The sequence below is a fragment of the Pinus tabuliformis genome, chromosome 6, assembly GCF_031772625.1.
Source record: "Pinus tabuliformis cultivar Carrire ecotype Pingquan chromosome 6, CPIR1, whole genome shotgun sequence".
In the NCBI taxonomy this organism is placed as follows: Eukaryota; Viridiplantae; Streptophyta; class Pinopsida; order Pinales; family Pinaceae; genus Pinus; species Pinus tabuliformis.
Window position 1 is genome coordinate 1,194,857,685 of NC_142292.1, and position 9,264 is coordinate 1,194,866,948.

Here is a 9,264-nt window from a genome sequence, read left to right on the forward strand (position 1 = left end):
ATTTTGACTGTATACTTTGTTTGGTTCCTTTGTTTTAACAGCGAATGTCTCTGTGTGAATGATTTCTTTCTCCATTCTGTGTATAACTATTTTCTTCTTTTGAATTAAGGTTTTTAAATATATTTCCTTCCGAGTCTTGGAGTAAAAACGTTTTATGACTAGTATCAAAATTGTTTATCCAAGCTCTGGTCTTCTGCTAATTACCTGCAAAATACAACAATTTGTTAATAAAACACAGGTTTGCGCGGATGTGACCGGAGGCCGTATTGAAACTGGGAAGAACTGTGGACAGATTCTGGAAGGTGCTCGGGAGGGAATCTGTTATCACTGAAAATTCTGTTGCCAAAATTTTTTAGCCTAGCTTAAAGACAGGGTGTTTTCGCAGCGCATGAATTCTTTTTTAGCAGTTTCGCAGCGCTACCTGTTTAGGTGGTTTCGTAGCGTGCTACGAAATTGGGGATTTGTTCGAGTTTTCAGTGGAGGCCCAAATCCTAGCATGCCTATTGTACAGAGTTTTGCTTCCCTCCAGAAATACAAATGAGAGCAGTGACAGTGTTTTCAAGGAAGAAGTGCATTAAGCTCGTTTGTAGCAACATAGATTTGCTCAGTGCTCTCCCTGAGACTAATACCTTGAAGATCCTTTCCTGGGACAATCGCTTTTCTCAAGTCAATGAAGTCCTTCTGATCCCAACTCAGGTTAATTATGTTGGAAAAGTAGCAAATATATATGAAGCTGGTTATCGACTAAGTGGTGGTGCATATATCATCTCCAAGTACATTGGGAATTCATGGTTGTGGGATCATGTTCGTGTCAGTGATGAGTTTTTGACAAATGAAATGTATTTGCATTTAAGTATGCGCCTCATGTTCTAATCTTTGTGTATTGACCGAATACAAGGAACCAAACGAGATGTTGAGATTTGATAAACATTACCAGCTGTTCGTGCATTAGTTCCTCCACCGACAGAGAACATAGACACCTGGTTGATATTTGTTTTTCTTTGCCAGAAAAGGGGTTCGGCGTCGTTAATTTCATATAGGATTAGGATGACTCCCGATTGCAAACATTTCGGCTTTAGCAGCGGCTGCCATTGGATTGGTTTTACATCTCCATGGTGCTACAGTAAATTACAGTTGAAAGGCAAGAGCGTCAGAGCGAAGACAACAATGGCTCACGGGCTTCGTGCAGAGCGAGTGGAAGGAGAAGGCAGTTCTGAAGCCTTTCTGAGCAAAGTTTCATACACACCTCCCTCTTGGGCGACAGAGCTTCATCCGATTCCGTCCCATTTCTATTCTCTCGGACATCTCCCTATACCAATTCATCGATGGAATCTTTCGGGCTTACCATCAAACATTGAAGTCTAGATAAAGCATGATGACTTATCAGGTATGCAACTTAGTGGGAACAAGGTGCGGAAGCTAGAATTTTTAATCGCTGATGCAAAGGCGCAAGGTGTAGATTGTGTTATCACAATAGGAGGCATTCAAAGTAACCACTGTCGTGCTACTGCAGTGGCAGCTCGATACTTGAATCTTGACCGCTATCTCATATTACGAACTACCAAGGCACAAGTCGATGAAGATCCTGGCTTGACTGGAAATCTTCTTGTGGAGCGGATGGTTGGTGCGAACATAGAGCTTGTGTCCAAGGAGGAGTATGCACAAATTGGCAGTATCGCTCTTGTCTTACTTGTGAGAAATGAAGAAGCACCGTTAGCGCTGGGAAGGAGCGAAACATTGATTGTGAATTTTTGTGCCCTGTTTGTTCCATAAAGTGTGATCTATTTCCTTTTTGGAAGGAAAAATTAGAAAATGCATCTGACACAGAATCCAGAGATACTCTGCAGAAACATCTCAAATTTGCAATCATTGTCGTGATGGTACAGAGAGAAAAAGGTTAAAGGCCTTGCACTGCAAGGTTCTAAAAACACATGAATCATTAGAGCAAAGCACATGCTCTGATTTGCGGCAGTTGTTGGTTTCTATTTTAGAAGATAAGATGACACAGAAGATGTCAAAGAGTATTAATGGCTTCTTAGAAAAAGAGCTACAGATTAAGGAAATTGAGTTGGTTGAGGGACTACAGTTTGTTAAGGTCAGTCAGGAGGATGAGACAGAGATAAAAAATATAAAAAGGGCATCGATTTTGTGTGCTTAAGTTCTCAATAATTATGTTAGGCCTAAGCTTGAGGTGATCTTTGATGAGGAAAAGAAGGTAACCCACTCTAACCTTATGAAGGATACAGAGAATGTGATTCTGAATCCCAGCATAGCAAAGGTGAAACTGAAGAATGGCAACAGCAGCTATTAAATTTTGTGAGGAGTTTAGAGGAAGACTGTGTTTTTTTTTAAATCACACAGCAGTTTCGTAGCGCGCTACGAAACTGCTGTAGGTGATGTTTTCAATGCAGAATAAACAGTTTGACCAGGAGTGTTAGAAGAGAGACACCTGTACATCAATACAGCCTACAGCTCATCTGGAGACATGGTGTTTGGTAGCAGCGTTCCATACTTTGAGTTATTAAAGAGTTGGGAACATGCTGCTACATTTTCGGAGGATGGTAGGAGACAGGGACCTTAAAAATAGGTGTTTTGATCCTGATGATAAATGATCCATCAGCGCTTACAGGTATCCAAAGTCAGCGTTCCTTGCATCTGTAGCTCAATCATCTTGAGCCTAACCAACAAAAGACAGCTGTCAAAGATCAAGAAAGGAATCAGGCATACGAGGAGATGAAGTCAGAGTTTTAGTGTGATTAGGACTCTTTGTAATTACAGTTCAATACTTTATGTATTTAATGAGTTTGTTTAAAAATAGATAAGGGTAGTTAATGATAGGTCATCGAGCTCCCCTCATGATGGAGGAGGAGACTCAAAGTAGTTTAGTTTGTTTTCCTATATATAGTGAAAACTCTGATGTAATGTGGGTTGGAGATTGATACAAAAAACAGAGTTTTTATATTGACTGATGTAAAAGACTTTTGACAGTAATAGAAAGATTACTTTTTCTTCTCAAGATTCATCTTGTGTTTAAATGCTCAGAATATATATGGTTGTGTCTCTTCCTTTCTGTTTTACAGCTCCATAGATGTGCAATCACTCTGAATTCACCTAGTGCTCAGATTTCCTCTGTATGTTTATGAGTTGAGGTTCCTTTGAGAAATGTTTTGAGTGTTTAGACATTATATGCCTTGACTTCCATGAATGAGTAGTTGGTAATTTACTGCAAAGGTGTTTGACTCCATGAGCCCAATGGAAGAAGTCTTATTTTGTTGTTCCAACCAGCTTATTTTCATGTACTGTTTGAAGAGTTAGCCATCTTTTCTTGTTATTAATTCATATCAAAAATCTGTGAGAGAGCCCTCTCTGACTAAGGAGGCTAAGCCTTAGTCTAAAGCCTGGTTTGAAATAGTTGCATGAGATCTTGCTAAGTAGCAGCCCTTAGTACACGATTTTGTGATAACAGAATCCATGGAGAAATCATGTCTCAAAGGCTCAGGGTGGTGCTAAAAGGGTTTGATAGGTTTTGCTGTGTAACTAAGTAAAATGCATGAAAATGAGGGTTTTTTGGGTTTTAACAGGTAATGGGTAAATTGGCGTGGAATTTTATATTATGAACAATGAGTGGTTTCAGGTTTAGCGGGGAGGCGGTATCAAAGGCCATCACACCGCTTTTATGGAGGAGGCAATATTTTGGCGAGGTTACCCGATATATGTTAGCGCTTCACACGTAGCAAATGAGGGCTCGGGCAATACTGCTTTATCGGGCGGGTAAAGTTCGAACATCGGGTGAACCCGATATGGCTATGGACCATTGGATTTGGGTGTTGACTATTAGATGACAGTCGGGTGACAAATTTGCACGGATGAAATGGGGAGAGGTTTCGGGGGGGCCCGGAGCTTTAATCCTTGGTGGTTTGGGATTATTTATGAGTTAAACATGGGATTAAATGATCGGACGGGGTTTAATGAAGGGATTATCTTAATTTTACTGAGAAGTGGCGAGTTAAGAGGGTTTTGTCGGGGGTGTTATCACAAAATCACTACTGAGGGCTGCAACCAAGCAAGATTTCATGTAACTCTTTCAACCTAACTTTAGATCAAAGAGTTAGCCCTCTGTTGTAGTGAAGGATTTTTATTAAGAGTTTGTGAGAGAGCCCTCTCTGATCAAAGAGGCTAATCTTTGATCTAAAGTTAGGTTGAAAGAGTTACATGAAATCTTGCTTGGTTGCAGCCCTCAGTAGTGATTTTGTTATGCTGGAGGAAGAAGCTCGAGGTGGTTAAGTTTGCTTGCCTATATATGGATCAAGGTTGGATGTAGAAAGGGTTGGACATTTTATACAAAAACAGAGTTATTTGGGCCATTGTAAGACTTGTGACAGTAATAGTAAAACAGTGTTGATTTCTTCTCAAGATTCTCGATGGATTATTGTGTTCAAATATAATGATGGTGTTTTATATTTTATGTTCTTTTACAGCCTTGTTGTAGCACAATCACTCAGAATTCATACTTTATGCTCTGACTTCCTGTGTGTTTGGCAAGCTGTGGTTTTTATGGAGTATGTTTGAACATTTAATGCAAAGAGCCTTGACTTCCATGAAATGACTATGCTTTTCTTGTTTACTTAGTGTATGAGACTCCATAGCCCAATGAGGACCAGTTTGATGTGTATCCAACCAGCTTTTGTTTTCATGAATGAGTAAAGAGTTAGCCATCTGTTGTAGTGAAGGATTTTTATCAAGAGTTTGTGAGAGAGCCCTCTCTGATCAAAGAGGCTAATCTTTGATCTAAAGTTAGGTTGAAAGAGTTACATGAAATCTTGCTTGGTTGCAGCCCTCAGTAGTGATTTTGTGATAACAGGGGGTATGGGATAAAAGTATAGTTTATAATTAAACTAAGGGTTGGGGTATTATATACGGGATTTATTTATAGATGGGAAAAGGTATATCGGGAGCTATATTATTATGTTAAAAATTAATATGAAATGAAATGAGCGGAGTGAACATACCACTAAGCATAATGTAATATTTGTGCATTTTCTTCACATACACTTATACTTAGGATAAAATATTTTTGTGGGTATTTTTAATGAAATGGAATTTAACATGGGGTTGTTTACTTTTCATAGGCAAATGGAGTTTAACCTTAGGAAAAGGGGTTTTATTAGGGTAATGAAGGGAAATTAATTTTATGAAGGGAATTATAACACTTGATGTCCATAAGTCCCACCAAAAGTCAGAGAAGTGCTCTGAGCCTTTATGACTTGAAGGATTTTTAGTAGTAGAACACACTTGTGGATGGGGAAATTAGTAAGTATAGAGATGAAATGAATGAGGAGAAGTCAATTAAATCAACTTGTAAACCTCTGCTTTTGCTTTTTTAATTTCTCATGCACATTGAAACATATGCTCAAGCATGATAAATGTGTTTTTGTCCAATCAACTTTATACTTCAGCAACCTTTCTTCTACTTACCCATTACTTACCCTAACATTTTTTCTTCACTTATTTGGGTGCATTTAAGCTAGCAGACCCTTTTCTTTCCTTTTCTTTTTATAAAACAAACTATCTACTTCTAACCTTATATCTTCCAAGGGCTCAGATTAAACTGATGAGCTCCTTTTATTTTCTCTACTTATCTAATGATCTGCCAATATTAAGTTGTTTGGTCAGATTTTATTCTCTAACTATAAACATAAAATTCAAAGCATGAAATAGTCAAGATTAAGCAGTTTGACTACCATGGGTTGTGGCATGTATGATAAGCTGCACACAACCATTATTTGCAGAAGAAGTAAAATAGTAGTGGCATTTAGACTTGCACATTTTCATGATCTGTTTTTGTGTTTGGGGTTCATATATTTTCATTTTTTGATCTTTTCTTATTCTTTTTGTCCTTTGATATTTCTTTTAGGACACACCCTCTTTACATTTTTTAATTTTTAATATGGAAAACATTTGCAGAAAGCAAAGGTATGTACAATATTACAAGGCTTAACCTTAGCCAATTCAAAATTATGAATCCTATCACTATAGGACTCTAACAGTGGCTCCACATGGGGATGGCATTTCCTAGCAAAATGTCAAGAACTTTAAGATCAGTAGCCTTTGAATTGTGATTGAAGTTACATTGTAAACTGTTCTTCTGTGATTTTTGCCTTATTGTATAATCTCTGTGACTGAAAATCTTGGACTGAAATCATACTCTTTTCTGCAAACTGAAACCTGACACATGTTGTATTGAAATATGATCTGAAATAATTTTGCTGCTAAAAAACTGAATTTATTCAAATTGAAATCCTACCTACTTACTCTAATCAGTTGTCCAACTACTAGTTAGGTAAAATGAAACAGCCAATGCAACCATTCAAGCATCATATACATTGGTGAATTTTGCTGCTTGTGCTTGTTTGTGATTAAAACTAAGATTCTAAAGCCAATTATAACCTTGTCAACAAATGAGAAGATAAGGAAATACTTGATTTCCTTTGTTAACTCTATAAATTGTACAAAAGGATCTTCCAAAATATATGCACTAATGTTTAACTTATCTAGGCAACTGTACAATTGTTCTGGATGGCCTCCATGCCATGAAAGTGAAATGTCATTTTCATCTTTATCACCTTGCTGATTTTCAGATAAGCTTTGTGATGATATTTCTTCTTATTGAAATGTTTGTCTGGTGAAACCTTTATCATCTTGAATTTGAATCTCATAATTAATTAATGGAGAAAAAATTTGATTTCATTCATCATGTAACATATCAGCTATTGGATCATAAAAGACGTGGAAGGATTGCTGCAACCTATTACATATGGGTTTTAATGGGACTTCATGGATTTCTGCATGTTGTTCATCCTTTTCTTTGGAGATATTATACCATATTTCCTTTAAAAACTGAAATGATTCACAACATAGTGGTATAGAACTTTCCTGTGTCATCTGATCAGACGTCTCAATAGAATTTGATAACTGCACTTGTGAAACTGAAGAATCCTGATTAAGATTTTCATTGTCTTCTTTGTTGTCAATATCAATACCTAAAGACTGCTGATTTTTTATTGCTTTAAAGTTTTCTCTGATGAACTGAAATGAAGCAAAACAAAGAGGCAAAGAAGCTTCACTTATTTCCAAATTTTCTGCTCTTTCTTCCTCACTTTCATAGCTGATATGAATAAGATGATCACTATTTTCAAGCTGCTGAAACTGAATTTCTTTATTTCCCAAACTAGTTTCTGATTTCTCTGTAAAGTTAGTTTGGATTTGAAGAACATAATTATCATCATACTGATCATATTTAGGAAAATCATTAAAAGAAGTAATGTCATCAAACATACACATTAGATCAACGAATTTCCTCTCCACATATTGCTCTATAAGTCTATCTTCTGATCTATGGTAGTCGGAATTAGCAGGAATTTGTTCATGGCTATCAACCTCTTCTTTTTGTGAAATAAATGTGTCATGGTGATTTTGGACAAAAAAATTATCTTTCATGGTGATATTCAGTATCCTTTCCTCTATTTTTCTTACCAAAATGTCGAGTTTTACCTCTGCAATGTTGTTCTTCTCCGTTCCTGCTTTCAACTTTTCTCTTCTAATTTGCAGATTAACTTCTACATCTACTGCAATGTTCTGCATCTGTTCCAGTGTTGAGGGGTTTATTTCTCTTAATTGAAATTCTATCTCTGGATCAAATGCTTTTGTATAATGCAAGAGAGTTGAATCAGGAGGAGGTCTTATATTTGATGGCATTGAATAATAGATTTGATTAAATCTGTCAGAAAATTGTTGTATTGTTTCATTTGGATGTCTTTTTAACTGATTAGATTCTTCTATGATCTAAAAAAGATTGGCTTTGATTATCCATCTATCAAGGAAAGTTTTGCCAAACTGTTGGAAATTTGAGATGCTTGCAATAGGTAGATTCTTGAACCAACTCTTTACTCTACTGTGCAAAGAGAGAGCAAAAAGTCTGATTCTAACATCATCTTCATCAATCTCAAATAAGTCCATATAATTCTCAAAACCTTGAATATGTTTTTGGGCAGTGATACCATTCTCTCCATCAAAATTGGGGAGATATTTGTGATAGTTATCAGGGAAACCATGGAGTATAGGAGGTAACATGAGGGGCTTATATATATCAGGAACCTTACAAGGTACAAGAATATGTACAGGGATTGTATGATTAGTCTTGATTGTTTGATGCTTCTTAATTGGAAAATCATCATCATAATATTTAGAAGAAATATTCTCAAATGGATAAGGAGGATATATATTTACAATTTTCAAAGGAAAATAATAACAAAAAAAATCTAAGATCTTCTCTAAAATACAATATACATTGAAAAACTTTCTTGATGAGAAAGAACATAATGTCTTGGATAACAATCCAAGTTAAAAGCCTGATCTTTTCATATTGTTCTTTCAGGTTCATTCTTCCAGTGGAGTCTTGATTGTGAAATTGATTTGGAGTCGCCAGGTGGATGATTTTAACCTTTGCGTGTCTCATCACTGTCCACCATCATAGATCAGATTTGAACCTGTAAAATATTTTTGAGGAAAATTTTAGTCGTCCCCAGTATGGTCGCCATTATGTTATCACTTAGTATTTTCTCAAGGTTAAAGAAAGAAATCACCGAAGTAACTACAAACCACTTTTGGAGATCATGACCTAGCCTTCCTGATGCTCAGAGAGGGCTCTCTCTTTATAATTTAACTTTGTTTTAGTTATGTGATTTTATGCTAGTTATGAATGTTCAAGAGGTTTTTGATTTGTATTTGAGATTGGGTGGTGGGATCTACTTAGACATATGGATAAAATGATGTATTTTAGACCATTGGGCTATGGATTCAAACAATAAGGAAGCAAAACTGGATTAACTCACTAAAGGGAACTTTCAAAGGGCAAGATAGCAAAGTGTTTTTCAGATATTTGAGACAGAGGGGTGAAAGGGTTTCACTCAGGGTGAGAGAGCAGTTAAGGGTTCTCAGACCCAGATAATGAATGAGGAAGGAAAGGGTAATCAAGATCAAAGGGCAATTAAGAATCCTTTAACCTGGATATTCATGAAATCAATCTAAACCAAAGAGAAATTAAGAATTCTTTAATTTAAATATTAGAAGAAAACATTCAAATGCATAACTGTTAAGACAGAGTGTAATTAAACAAGTTCTGAAGTAGTATTCTGGTTATAACATTTAGATTTGGAAAAACATTAAAGATTATGAATAACTTGAGAAAAATGGCAACAACACCTG

At 36.3% G+C, this 9,264-nt stretch overlaps 1 pseudogene; it reads left to right on the top strand.

Annotated features, from left to right (window-relative positions):
* The first annotated feature begins 537 nt into the window (after nt 1-537).
* LOC149263030 (bifunctional D-cysteine desulfhydrase/1-aminocyclopropane-1-carboxylate deaminase, mitochondrial pseudogene) lies at nt 538-1,773 on the top strand (annotated as a pseudogene).
* The last annotated feature ends 7,491 nt before the right edge of the window (nt 1,774-9,264 follow it).